The following is a 14,007-nucleotide window of genomic DNA, read 5'->3' as shown; positions in this document are numbered from 1 at the left end:
GATGAACAGCCAAACCAATGTGTAGATTAAAGACCGATTCACAGGACAATCTGGAAAAAAGACGGAATATACTTGACCTTCCAGCAGGCTGTGTATTAAAATAGCTGCAGCTTTGCTATTCTCCAGTTGCAGCATGTATTCCACATTTTGAGTGTATAGAATATCTTCTACCTCACTGCAAGCTTTAGTACTTTAATACCACTGGCTCCATACCTCACTACAGGACCCACAAGAGAACCCACTGTGTCCAGTGGGCTAAGTTATTCCACTCATCCAGTGGGACTAGTACCTGCAGTGGCCAGAAGCAGTAAGTAGCTTTTCAACACAAGGGCCACTGGTGACAGGGTACCTTGGGGTGATTTAAAACTGGAGAGTGTATAATCGGGTGCAGCTGTGCATGGTAGTCAATCAGCTTCTATGTTCAGCTTGCTTAATTAAGCTGATTTCAATGCAGAGCTGCACCAGATTTTGTGTTCTTCAGTTTTTTTTATTAAATCAGACCCTTTAAAGCTCGGTTTACACTGCCGCGACCTGAAAGTCATGCGACTTGTGGTGCGACCTTGCTAGGCGACTTTCTGTCATCTTGAGTACTACTTTTGATAGAAGTCGCCTTGAAGTAGTACAGGTACTTTTTTTTTTTTTTTTTTTTTTTTTTTTTTTTTCCTAAAGTCGTAACGACTTCAGTAGTGCTAATTGGGACAGCTCTCATTGACTAACATTTGAATTTGGCATGTCATGCAACTTGGGGTTTCACAAGTCGGATCCCAAGTCGCAGCAATGTGAACCGAGCCTTAGTCCGGATGGTATAGGGATTTAGAGACCAGGTAGCCAGGTGCACAAGATGACTAATCGAATGACAAATAATTGCGCCTTGCCATGTCTTTGTCATGTTTGGCTAGTATTTTTACCTTTTACTAGCAAAGGTGTGCCTGTTCCGGAATGAGAAATTCATTATGTTCATACAAATGTGTAAAATTTTACAAAATTAAACAGCCTATTTATTTTTTATAAATCTTAGTTTCATGCTGAATCAAGTTAAAGTGTAACTATTACCAAAATAAAAAATGTGACCTAGTTTTATTACCTGCAAATCCAGCCAGCTTTTCAACCTTTTAACAGCCCAAACTATTTAACTCTGGTAGGGGGTGCTTACAATGATCAGCTTTTATTCAGTTATGTAAAACCTTTAGGGAAATGCTTTTGCTGTAACTGCTTAATGTTAGCTGGAGTTAAAGAGGAGTTCCACCCGAGGTCCAGTCAAAAAAAACCCCACTTTAAGCTTTACAGTGTTAGTCGCTAATTCTACTAGTCCATCCAACACCACCCTCTCCACTGACTATGCTGCTGTCCAAGCATGGCAATGCTGCTCCTCCATAGATGCAGTGGAAAAGAGAATGTAGCCACCCTAAAGCTGGATACACACTATACAATTCACTTTAGATTTTTTTTTTCTTTTTAGATTTTACCGAAACCATATCAGGTCAAACCTAAACCCTTTCAATTTGAATGCATTTAGGCAGACCCTTGCACTACATACTTGTAAATATAAAGGAAATCAAACAACAAAAGTTGTATAATGTGTATCCAGCTTTAGACAGGAGATGCAGCTGCCACCCCCAATAATTGAAATCTACAATACATTACATTTTTGTTTTTGGGATTAGTTGCGCTAACATAAATGGCTTGGCTGAGGATAAGGTAGGTGATATTTCTAAAGTTATCCTTGTCTGGCAGAAGTAAAGTGCTGGCACTTTACTTCCCATGTGTGCTTATACCACTACTACCTGTTGTGTGGAAGTGGGTTATCCTTTACAATCAGTAGTGGGACAGACTTGGCATTCTAACAAGCAGCAATATAAACTGGGGGAGATTGTTGTAGGAACTGTGCAGTGCTGGATCTTTCCACTAAGGCTGGGTTCACACATAGGCAAATTTGATGCGGGTTTCCCCAAATCCAATTAGCATGACAGGCAAGTGTGGCCAGTTCACACATTTCCGGGGTGGCCACAGCCTGAGGGTCTGGTGCGTGTTTGGGTCTGGTTCAGGTGAAAACTCAGGCTGAAATTCGGACCTGAATCGCACCTGAACCAGTGTACAGGAATGCACCAGACCCCAGGCACGAACCCGCAACCGCACATGTGTGAACCTGGCCTAAGGCTGCAAAAGTAGATAAAATTGGTACACTAAGCGTGAGATTTACTAAATCTGGTCCAGTTGTGCATAGGAACGCACCAGACCCCAGGGACGAACCCGTAGCCGCGCATGTGTGAACCCGGCCTAAGGCTGCAAAAGTAGATACAATGGTACACTAAGCGTGAGATTTACTAAATCTGGTCCAGCTGTGCATAGTAACAAATTGGCTTCTAACTTCAGTTTGTTTAATTTACCACTTCCCGCCCGCCAGCCGTCATGACGTCCTTGACTTTGTGCGGGTATATCTGAATGATGGCTGCAGCTATAGGCATCGTTCAGATATCGGCTTTTTAAGCCGGCGATTCCCTACATCATAAGAACGATCATAGTGGCTGTTTCACCGCTTGATCGTTCTTACGGGCGGCAGAGGGGACGCTCTCAGTTTCCTCTACCGACTCACCGCTTCCATCGAGTCGGAGACGGGATCTACTGTCCCCGGATGTTGGCCATAGGGATTTCCGGCGGACTAGATGGTCGCTGGAGTCTCTATGATCGTTCGGAGGCCAGGCGCAATGTTATGACGTCACGCCGGGCCTCTGCATTCAAACAAATTGTGCCGCCTTGGGTAGGAAGCTGAGATCGTGTGGGTTGTTTGTTTTTTTTTTTTTTTTTTTTTTCGGGCTTCCCAATGTAGAGGTGAGATGTGGGATCTTATTGACCCCATATCTCACTGTAAAGAGGTCCTGTCATGTCATTCCTATTACAAGGGATGTTTACATTCCTTGTAATGGGAATAAAAATGATTAAAAAAAAAAAAACACTTTTGAAGTGTCAAACTAAAAAAATAAAATTAACAATTAAAAAAAAAAAAAAAATTGAAAGCGTCCCCGTGTGCTCGCACGCAGAAGTGAATGCATACGTAAGTCCCGCCCACATATGAAAACGGTGTTCAGACCACACATGTGAAGTATTGCCATGAATGTTAGTGAGAGCAATAATTCTAGCCCTAGACGTCCTCTGTCACTCAAAACATGTAACCAGTAAAAAAAATTTAAAGCGTCGCCTGTGGTGATTTTTAAGTACCGAAGCTTGGCGCCATTTCACGAGCGTGTGCAATTTTGAAGCGTGACATGTTACGTATCTATTTACTTGGCGTAACTTCATCTTTCATATTATGCAAAAAAATGGGCTAACTTTACTGTTGTTTTTTTTTTTTTTTTTTTTAATTGCTGCGCAAATACCGTGCGAGATATAAAAAAGTTGCAACGACCGCCATTGTATTCTCTAGGGCAGGGGTTTCACATTGGCGGCCCTCCAGCTGTTGCAAAACTACAAGTCCCAGGAGGCATTGCAAGGCTGATGGTTACAAGCATGACTCCCACAGGGAGAGCCACGATGGGACTTGTAGTTTCGCAACAGCTGGAGGGCTGCCAGTTTGAGACCCCTGCTCTAGGGTCTTTGCTAAAAAAACTTGTTTAATGTTTGGGGGTTCTATGTAATTTTCTAGCAAAAAAAATATTTACATGTAGGAGAGAAATGTCAGAATTGGCCCGGGTGGCAAGTGGTTTAAGCTTTGACAATATAACCTGGAAGCTGATGACCTGTAACCTGGTAACTGTGCACAGCTGCACTAGATTGTGTACCAGTTTTAGTAAATCTCCCCCACCGCTGCTTCTGTCAATCTCCATACAAAGTCATCATTCTGGCTTTAACCCCTGGTCACACTGGTGCGATTTCATGGGTCCAAATCGCATGACAAGCAGCACCCTATTGTCGGCATTGGAACTGTTCAAATGGGTGCAACACCAACTTTGCGGTGCCTCACCAAATTGAAAAAAAGTTCATGCACTTTTTGCTGATATTCAGGTGTGACTTGCATAGACATCTGTGCATGAAATCGTACAGATGTCAGCCAAGTCGCACCTGAAGTCGTACTGATACAAAAATACATGAAAAATGTGTAACATATTATTCATCATGAGATCACAACCACTAATTTTAAATCACTCTTGTGTTAATAGACAGTGATACCCAATGCGTTTGAGGTCAGTAAATACCGGCTCTACTTAATGTAATGATTGTTTGCCTATGTATCTATTCTTGTATAATTATATACATTCTTTACTTTCTGCTTTCTTTTCTGCTTTATAAACTATAGATATAGATACCCCTACCACTTTCTCCTGATGAAGAGGAATAACACATGACCTCGAAATGTGTTGGGTATCACTGTCTATTAGCACAAGAGCGATTTAAATTAGTGGTTGTCTCATAATGAACAATATGTTACACATTTTTCATGTATTTTTGTATCTTGTTTGACATACCCAATGCTGTGTTGTATTTTATATTTTGCAATATTAAAATTATATTTTACGTATTTTATTTATGCCTTTTTGGAGTCATTGCCCTTTAAAGTCCCACCAGAGGGTTTCTTTTTGTTTTGTGTTCCATATCGGGGATGTGGGCAATTTCTCCTATACCCCACTAGAATTGAACTATTCTATCCTAAGCAGAACTTTAGAGAAATATTTTAAAATACTATTGTTCTTTGAGCTAATGCCATGCTTTTGAAATGCAGCTAATATAAATACTTGAATCTGGCATTTATACTGGCTATAATTTCCCTGTACAGCAGCACTTACACTGGACTGGGTCATTAAAGCTGAACTCCAGTCTTGCTCCAGTCTTGGTTCCATTGCACACTGATAGCGTGCATTACATATTGCCCCAAGTCAGATTGAGCCTTTTTTTTTTTTTTTTTTTTTTTTTTAACTTTACCTGGCTGGAGAATGTCCAGCATCCTCTAGCTCTTTCCTCCCCAAACTCGCTGTTCCTGGCCCACCCCTTTTTGTTAATCGTATTTTCGTTTCTTCAATCAGGAAGTCTCTGCATCACATGCGTGTGTAATCTAGGGCAGATGGCATGCAAATGCAGTCTCCCTAGAAACTTCCTTTCCTCGTCGGTCAAGGCATTTTTGTATTTACTGAAGGCTTTTAAGAGCCAGCGCACTTCTTGCATCAGGTTTAGGGGATCTTTGGGAGAAGTATTGAGATAGGGTGCTTTAATGTAATCAAGAAGTTAGATACAGCACATTGCTGACTAATCCTACCTGCCATGATCTGCCTGCATTGCATAGAGAGTCTGGGAGCCAGTGATCACTGGGTCTTAAACTAGGTATGTAACAAAAACACAGGTTTTATTTAAATATTTATTTAACATATTGATGAGGACAGAAAGAAAGAACCATGGAAGGCAAAGTATAGGCAGAATAAACTTCAGCTTTAATATGGGCCAACCAGGGCTTTACTGTCAGTCTAACACTGAACATGTTTATGGGGAAGAAGAGAGTACAATCAGCCACCTCCATTGTCCTTCCAGCAGGCTGCGATAGGAGAATAGACGTACATGTACCTCATTAACCCTCGTACACACTACTAGCTTTTTTCGTTCAACTCAACAGATTAAACGGAAAAAAAAAAAAAAACCTGACAGTGCAGGTCTCCCCTGCTGTGCTATTGTGTTCTGACAGGGGGAAGACCCTTCGACAGAAGCCAGCCCAGCTCCCGGGCTGAATGTCGTCTGGTTTCTATTGAACCAATCGGACAGTGTTCACTAGGCTTGAGGCACAGATTCAGCGGTCTCTTGTAGACACCTGTCAGGAGGGCAAGTACCATTACTGTGCTTAGGAAGGGGGTGGAGGTGTTTGCAGCTGTAATTTAGGGGGGGAAAAAAAATGTATATTTCATATCCTTTAAATTCTGAGGGGATGGTTTGTACATAGATTTCTTACCTAAAAAGGACTTGCTCAGTATTCTTTAGTTCATGTTTCCATTAGCTGCCTGTAATCCCTTTAGGAAATGTTGCTGCTTCTATTGAGTAAAGAATAGGTTGGTGAGCCAAGTCTGACAGAACCTCTCACTTTTACCAGAAACTTGAAGCCCATATGTTAGGACTGTATGTATTCTGGAGGGAATTGTAACACTGTGAGGAAACTGTAGGTGCTAGCATGCCCAGTTAAGGCTTGTAACTCTATGGCTATTGCTGAAAAAAAAATCTGTTGCCCTTTAAGCCATGTATGTAACCTAGTGTGCAGTGAATTGTATGCATTCTGTAGTTGAGTGTGCCAAGGTTTTTTTTTCAAACTATGGCAAGACAACTAAAGTTGCAGTGTAAGTGCCAAATATAATTGTTGAAAACAAAGTACTTTAAACCATCAAATACATATTTGTCTTTTAAAACTCATCTGGCTGCATGCTGACTTTATTATCATATACATCTATCAAAACCCTAGCAAAAGTAGTGCTGTTAGCTGGAAATGTATATTTATTTGGTTTTTACCATACAGGGTACATGGGTTTTACCAGAAGAAACGATCATTTTTAGCAATAATCATGTTGTGGATTTTTTCCAAGAAAAAGCATAACCAGAACTCATCTTAAAGTAAACCTGTCACAAGATGAGAAGCATCAGTGTGTGCCGAGTGTCTGAGACCAGCGCAATTTGTGGTGCCAATACATAAGAATGTTTTTCAACTTGCAGATTAAGTTAAGAGCTCTGGGACACCGCTGGATCGCACAATGAAAAGTCATATTGGATTTCTGCTGCACAGCATAATGGACTGTGCAAGGTTTTTTTTTTTTTTTTTTTTTTTTTTTTTTTTTCCCTTTTTCATTGCAGGATGCATGGTTATCTCAATGCTTGACTCTGCTTGTGTTTTTTTTTTCAGATTTGTGTACACTTTTATTTATTTAATTTTTTTTTTTTTAGATTCCTTGGCTGCTCAAGAGCAATATTGGAGGGGAAACAGATGTGTGGGCACACACTGTGTTGACTGCTGTCAGACATTTAAAGTATGTCCTAAGCGTTAACCAATTTTACCCCCAATCTTCACTCTAGAGTAGAGTATGTCCCAGCACTGTTTACTTTTTTTTTTTTTTATGCTGATGATTTTTTATTTGCCAGGTTTACTTTTTTACTCCCCTCATTGTACATTACATTTAGGATCATCGTGGATAGTGTAAAATCTTAAATCCTCTGTAAATGTTAAGGATCCAAAATTGAAAGTAAACTTATCTTTTTTTTCTGGTCTATAATGTGTATATATTATATGTCTATAATGTGTATAAGCTTGAAGCTCATGTCTGTCATTTTTATGTCTTTTTTTAAATTTTTTTGACACTATCATGAAAATGGCTCATTACTTTGTTTAAATAGAGCTTTAAGTAGGCTAGCCATCTATTTTGTATAGATAAGATTTTCACAAATGCCTATATTTGTAATGTTTTATTCTTGGAATAAATGTATATGTATGCATGTCTTGCATGTGCGGTGTCCTCTGTTTTTATTGTGTGTTAAAAAAGTTGACTTTTTTTTTTTTCAAATATGTTGAACTTTAACCACTTGCTGGCCCGCCACAGTAATTATACTGTGTTGGGGAGGCACAATTACGTACATGTCCATGATTGTGCCCGCTCTGGTTTCTGGGCTCACTTTTTTTTTTCTTTTTTTTTTTTTAAAAGGTGAACTTTGCCTTAAACTCTTCATGTTAACATATACCACTAATGTCACTTGTTGCATTTGGGGGGGGAGAGAGAGAGAGAGACATGCTGAGCCAATGCCCTCTTCACTGTCCTACCTCTCGCAGGTGCACGCTTCATATCAGGCTGCTTGTTAAACCTTCATTAGCCTTGGTAACCACGTGTCTTAATGACCCAGGCTGCGCCAGTTAATTGCATTACACCTCTTTAGTAACTTCAGAGCAGGTCTGGACAAAGTTTGAAAAGCTTTACTGAATGTTTCAACTCCAAACAAAGTGCAGTCTTTTCCTAACATCCTTAGTCTCTAGCCAGGGTTGTGGCTGCCCAGGAACGAGTCTATAACTGGTAATATCCACGGTGGCAGTAACCGGGGCTGGTATCTTCAGGGCACACTACGAGTCCCAGCAGTCCCTTTACACTGAGGAAGGCCCCTGTATCCTAGCGTTCATCAGCAGGGATTTTTAGACTCGGCAAGGCACAGCAGACTGGCAGGATGGAATCCAGTAATGACACCAGCAGCGAACCCTGGCATCTGGATCCCCTGGCCCTTTTTAATATTTGCCACAGGACCAGTGGGTCGAACCCAGGAAATATAATTAACCTAAACCCTCCCGGCCGGGGCAGCATCTGGTTTAACTGCAATGGGCAACCTGCCTACATACAGCCATAGGAGAACTGATGTTCCAAGTCCCACTGCCACAAAAAGGTCATAAGATGGACTGGGGCAATAATGGTCAAGTGCCAAGTAGCCCTGATCCATTGTCTGAGAACTGGAAATCCACCTGGTTGCAAGATATAATTTTCTTAACACCTCCTGCACATGAATGTGGTGGATTAGGGACACATTCACAGGTGCACTCCCTTTAACCTCCTTGGCGCGGTATTCCCGAGTGTGGCTCAGGGTGAGATTTCAGTACGATTACCGGTAACCCCGAGCCACATTCGGGATTGCTTTGCTGGATCCTGGAAGAGGTTACTTACCTTGTCCCTGGGATCCCACGATGTACTCCCGCTGTGTACGGTGGCCGGATCCTTTGCTCGATCCTCTGTGTGTTCCGGCTTCCCTTCCCTGCGAGCGTTGCGGCGCAGGGGAGGTGGAACCGGCGGCAGATTCAAAAAGTGTAAATCACAACACACACCATACATTGTAATCTTATTGGATTACATTACTGTATCTAATAAATTGACCTCAGTTTGCCCCCCAGTGCTTTATCCAGTGCCCTTGCCTGCAGTTTTACTGTACTTTCTGCCTGGAAACTGGAGAACGACCATGGCATCAAAAAAGTGCACCTTTACCTCAAAAGCGGTTTATGACATGCTGGAAAATAGCGATACAGAATCACTTGCAGAACTGAGTGATAGCGTTTCGTGGGGAAGTTCGTCATCAGACACAGAAAGTGATTTCTGCGACTGACCTCAGTGATGTGCAGACTTGGTGCAACAAAAAGATCCTCATCATACCACTAGGTAAGGGCTGCAACAATCAGGTAAGTTTTAAAGGAAAATAAAAAAGAGCACTACAGGCAAATTAGAACATATTTTTTGTTTCTACAGCCCGCACCGGGGATCATCCCGCAGATCATCTCACCGTAGCTCCTCAGATAGGAGATCCAAAGGTCATAGGAGCTCAGGACACTCTCACTCATCCTCAGCTCATGCCTCCCGCAGTGGCCAGAGGTCACCCCGACATACCCCTAGCAGACACGAATCCCACAGACCGGTGTATCCAAAAGAGAAGACCTGTTGGGTATGTGGAAGACAAGCGCTGCCGGAAAAATTGGTATGCGAGAAGTGTCTACTAGAGGCTACAGGGCATAAAGAGAAAGATAAGCAGCAGTCTCTAGAATCAATTAAGAGCTTGATCAAGGATTCAATCAGGGAGTTGGCCCTCTCCCAAGACCAAATTAACCTACCCTCGCCTGAAGCAGCAGTAAGCGCATCCACTCCTCATTCAGACGCAGAGGTGGATTCTGAAGACGAGGCGGAAGGGGTGGATAGCAATATTTCAGCTTTTGACTTCGCTCTAGTTGAGCCTTTCATAACCGCGGTCAAGGATGCAATCCAGTGGGAGGAAAATCCGGAGCCACCTTCTAAAACAAAGAAATATTTCCCACATCTGAAAAAGAAGGTATCAACTTTTCCCTTGATGGAAGAAATCAAGGAGGTGGTAACAGATGAATGGTAGAAGGTAGACAGAAGACCTATGGCCTATAATCGTTTTCTTAAGTTATATCCACTGGCAGAAGCAGATGCGCAACTTTTTTGATGCTGTACCAACTGTGGACGCCTTAGTTATGAGGTTGGCTAGAAACTCGACCTTGCCACTAGAAGACGCAGTCTCCTTTAAAGATGTCCTTGACCGAAGGATTGACTCAGACCTGGAAAAAAAAACATATCAGGCGGCTGGAGGAGCATGCAAGCCGGCGGTAGCTTTGAATAATAAAGTGAATCTTGCGAACCAACAATAGAATAGTAATAAAAAAGTGAGCACGTATCGTGACCAAGCTGCAAATGCTAAACACGTTTCATAATCGTGCAGGTAACACTCAAAATATAAAATAAAATTGCATTTGCGCTAGGAAAATAAACAGTGTAAAAATAATTTATAAATAGTCTAAAATTAATAATCATATAAAGTGCATAGCTATCCAGAAGAATATACTCAAAAATCTATTATAATCCGTGTATCATTAATATTGTGATATAATTAATAAAGTGCGACATGCAAAAATATTAAAAATACAAGTGTAAACTCAGGCTGAAAATTATATCCACTCCTTCACCAAATTAATTTAGAAAAACCATAAATGTTCATCAAAATGATATCTTTAGTGCACAAATCCAGTGTTCATCCAAAAGTGTTTTTCATCATGCTCTTCAAAAACAGTGCAGAACATCTAACATGCTTCAGTGCTTTTCCAGTGTTCCCCAAAAGCCTATGCGCTCACCTCAGAGCGTGTGACACAGTACCTAAACTATGCCAAAACACGGTTGGGAGCCACTCCTGGGCTCTAATGATATGCAGATGATGAAATCCAACTCGCTCAATCAGCAGCATTCCAGATCATGGATAAAACAGAAAAAGCTCCATAGTGTGATATTGCAAAGATTTTTATTACAAGTAAATATTCCCTTCATAAGGGTACTCACATGTTATAGGTGCGTGAGTGCACCATCCTATTCAGGGCTCTGCATGTGGTAACCAGATTGCAGGTATGGCGTGCGGTGTGGTGTGGTGTGTCTATCTCGCCTCACTACCTTTGCTGACAGCTCCGTCCTGGCCCCTCCCCTACACGTCTTCGGCACAGGGATCACGTGCCTTCTTCAGGGGGATCTAATTGGACGGGCGCTCTGAGTTTTAAATATACTAGCGGCGGCCATTTTGCCTTAGACCGCGGACACACTAGTAATAGGCTACAGTTGCTTTCAAAGTGCTTTATATTACGATCAACTGTAAGCCCCATACGAGACGATCGAAGGATCAAAACATACCCAAAGGAATACAGGCAAATAATGTATAAACCCATGACTTTAACTAGTCCTATATATTGTTATCCAGAGCGGAGCTGTCTGCAACTGAGGACAACACAACGCACCTCATACACATACATATTCACCCCATACCACCAATCCTATCTAATATGTTAAAATGATTACCTATATCTATCACAACTATATTCCAAACAATACAAAATATAAATTATATATGTATAAATACAAAAATATATATATATATATATATATATATATATATATATATATATATATATATATATATATATATAAAAACCCCCATATTACACAATACTCATTTTAAAAGGCCAACAAAAATAATTTTTGTTGCTCTGGATAACAATATATAGGACTAGTTAAAGCACTTTGAAAGCAACTGTAGCCTATTACTAGTGTGTCCGCGGTCTAAGGCAAAATGGCCACCGCTAGTATATTTAGAACTCAGAGCGCCCGTCCAATTAGATCCCCCTGAAGAAGGCACGTGATCCCTGTGCCGAAGACGTGTAGGGGAGGGGCCAGGACGGAGCTGTCAGCAAAGGTAGTGAGGCGAGATAGACACACCACACCGCACGCCATACCTGCAATCTGGTTACCACATGCAGAGCCCTGAATAGGATGGTGCACTCACGCACCTATAACATGTGAGTACCCTTATGAAGGGAATATTTACTTGTAATAAAAATCTTTGCAATATCACACTATGGAGCTTTTTCTGTTTTATCCATGATCTGGAATGCTGCTGATTGAGCGAGTTGGATTTCATCATCTGCATATCATTAGAGCCCAGGAGTGGCTCCCAACCGTGTTTTGGCATAGTTTAGGTACTGTGTCACACGCTCTGAGGTGAGCGCATAGGCTTTTGGGGAACACTGGAAAAGCACTGAAGCATGTTAGATGTTCTGCACTGTTTTTGAAGAGCATGATGAAAAACACTTTTGGATGAACACTGGATTTGTGCACTAAAGATATCATTTTGATGAACATTTATGGTTTTTCTAAATTAATTTGGTGAAGGAGTGGATATAATTTTCAGCCTGAGTTTACACTTGTATTTTTAATATTTTTGCATGTCGCACTTTATTATTTATATCACAATATTAATGATACACGGATTATAATAGATTTTTGAGTATATTCTTCTGGATAGCTATGCACTTTATATGATTATTAATTTTAGACTATTTATAAATTATTTTTACACTGTTTATTTTCCTAGCGCAAATGCAATTTTATTTTATATTTCGGCGGTAGCTTTGACTTCGATCTCAAGGGCCACCAGAGTATGGTCAGGCAACGTGGAAACGGCCCTCAAACAAGGGGTAGGTTTAGAAGAAATCATTAAGGCACTGGATGAATTAAAGCTGGCCTCAGATTTCATAGCAGAAGCGGCTATTGACGTCCTAAAATGCTCTTCCAGGGCCATGCTGTATTCCATAATGGCCAGAAGAGCGTTGTGGCTAAAACCATGGTCGGCCGACCCAACGTCTAATCAATCATGGTGTCGTATTCCATACGATGGCAAAGCCCTGTTTGGCGAAAAAATGGATACGGCAATTACCAGAGTCACAGGGGGGAAAAGTGGGCTAATTCCCCAGGACAGAAGCAGGAGGAAGAGATTTGCAAACCGCCCAGTGGGCCAGTTAAGAGGGATGGACTCCAGATCCTACCGTCCGGGAAGGGAGTATAGAAGGGGCTGGAAAGGTTCACAAGCTACCTTTCTGAGGTCGGCTAAACCAAAAGCCTCTACATCCATAGTTGATGGCCAGAAGTCCTTTTGACGCCCTCTCCATCCCAACCGGTCCGGTAGGAGCCCGTCTAAAGACGTTTGCCCGGGTTTGGGTGGAAGGTTGCGTAGACCAGTGGGCAGTGTCCACGGTCTGTCAAGGTCATTTCTGGGGATTCAAAAGGCAGCCTCCCCTCTATTCCTTTCAGGCCACCAAGATTCCAACTTCCAGAGAGAAGAAGGAGGCCCTTCTTCAATATGTCAAAACGCTTGTTCTCCAGCAGGCAGTAGTACCAGTTCCAGACTTGGAGAAGCACTTAGGCTTTTATTCCCCAGTCTTCTTGGTCCCCAAAAAAATCGGGGGGTTGGAGGCCGGTGCTAGACCTGAAGAGGCTGAACAGGTATATCTGGGTGGAACATTTCAAGATGGAGTCCTTAAACACGGTCATTCTATCTGTTCAGCCAGGAGATTGGATAGCGTCCATAGACCTTCAGGATGCGTATCTGCACATACCTATCCACCCTCAGTTTCAACCTTTTCTTCGGTTCAGAATAGTCGACTTACATCTTCAATTCCAATGCCTTCCCTTCAGGAACAGCGCCCAGAACTTTCACCAAAGTGCTAGTAGCAATCTTGGCTCCTCTTCGAGAGAAGGGGATTCGACTACTACACTATTTGGGCGATATTCTAGTTCTTTCTCAGCACAGGCAGACCTTGGTGATACATGTACAGTTGGTCCTAGACACACTGATAAAGTTTGGTTGGCTAAACAACTACGCCAAAAGTCAACTTACGCCCACACAGGAGATAATTTACCTAGGGGCATTCTAGGCACTCCAGGAAGAGCAGTTTCACTCCCGGCAGAAAAAATCCCTTCATTGATAGGGAAAGTGAAAAGGGCGCTAGCGAGCCATTCTATGGCAGCATCAGACTGTCTGAGCCTGCTAGGTTCCCTGTCTTCATGCATACCTATGGTGAAATGGGCCAGATGGCATCTACAGACTTTCCAGGTGGGCTTCTTATCACAGTGGAAGAAAGATCGCCTAGAGCAGAGGATATTGATTACACGTACAATGAAAGCCAGCCTTTGGTGGTGG

Source organism: Aquarana catesbeiana, linkage group LG09, assembly GCF_042186555.1.
Source record: "Aquarana catesbeiana isolate 2022-GZ linkage group LG09, ASM4218655v1, whole genome shotgun sequence".
Classification (NCBI taxonomy): Eukaryota; Metazoa; Chordata; class Amphibia; order Anura; family Ranidae; genus Aquarana; species Aquarana catesbeiana.
The sequence above is the reverse complement of the archived record's forward strand: the minus strand, read 5'-3'. Positions refer to the sequence as shown.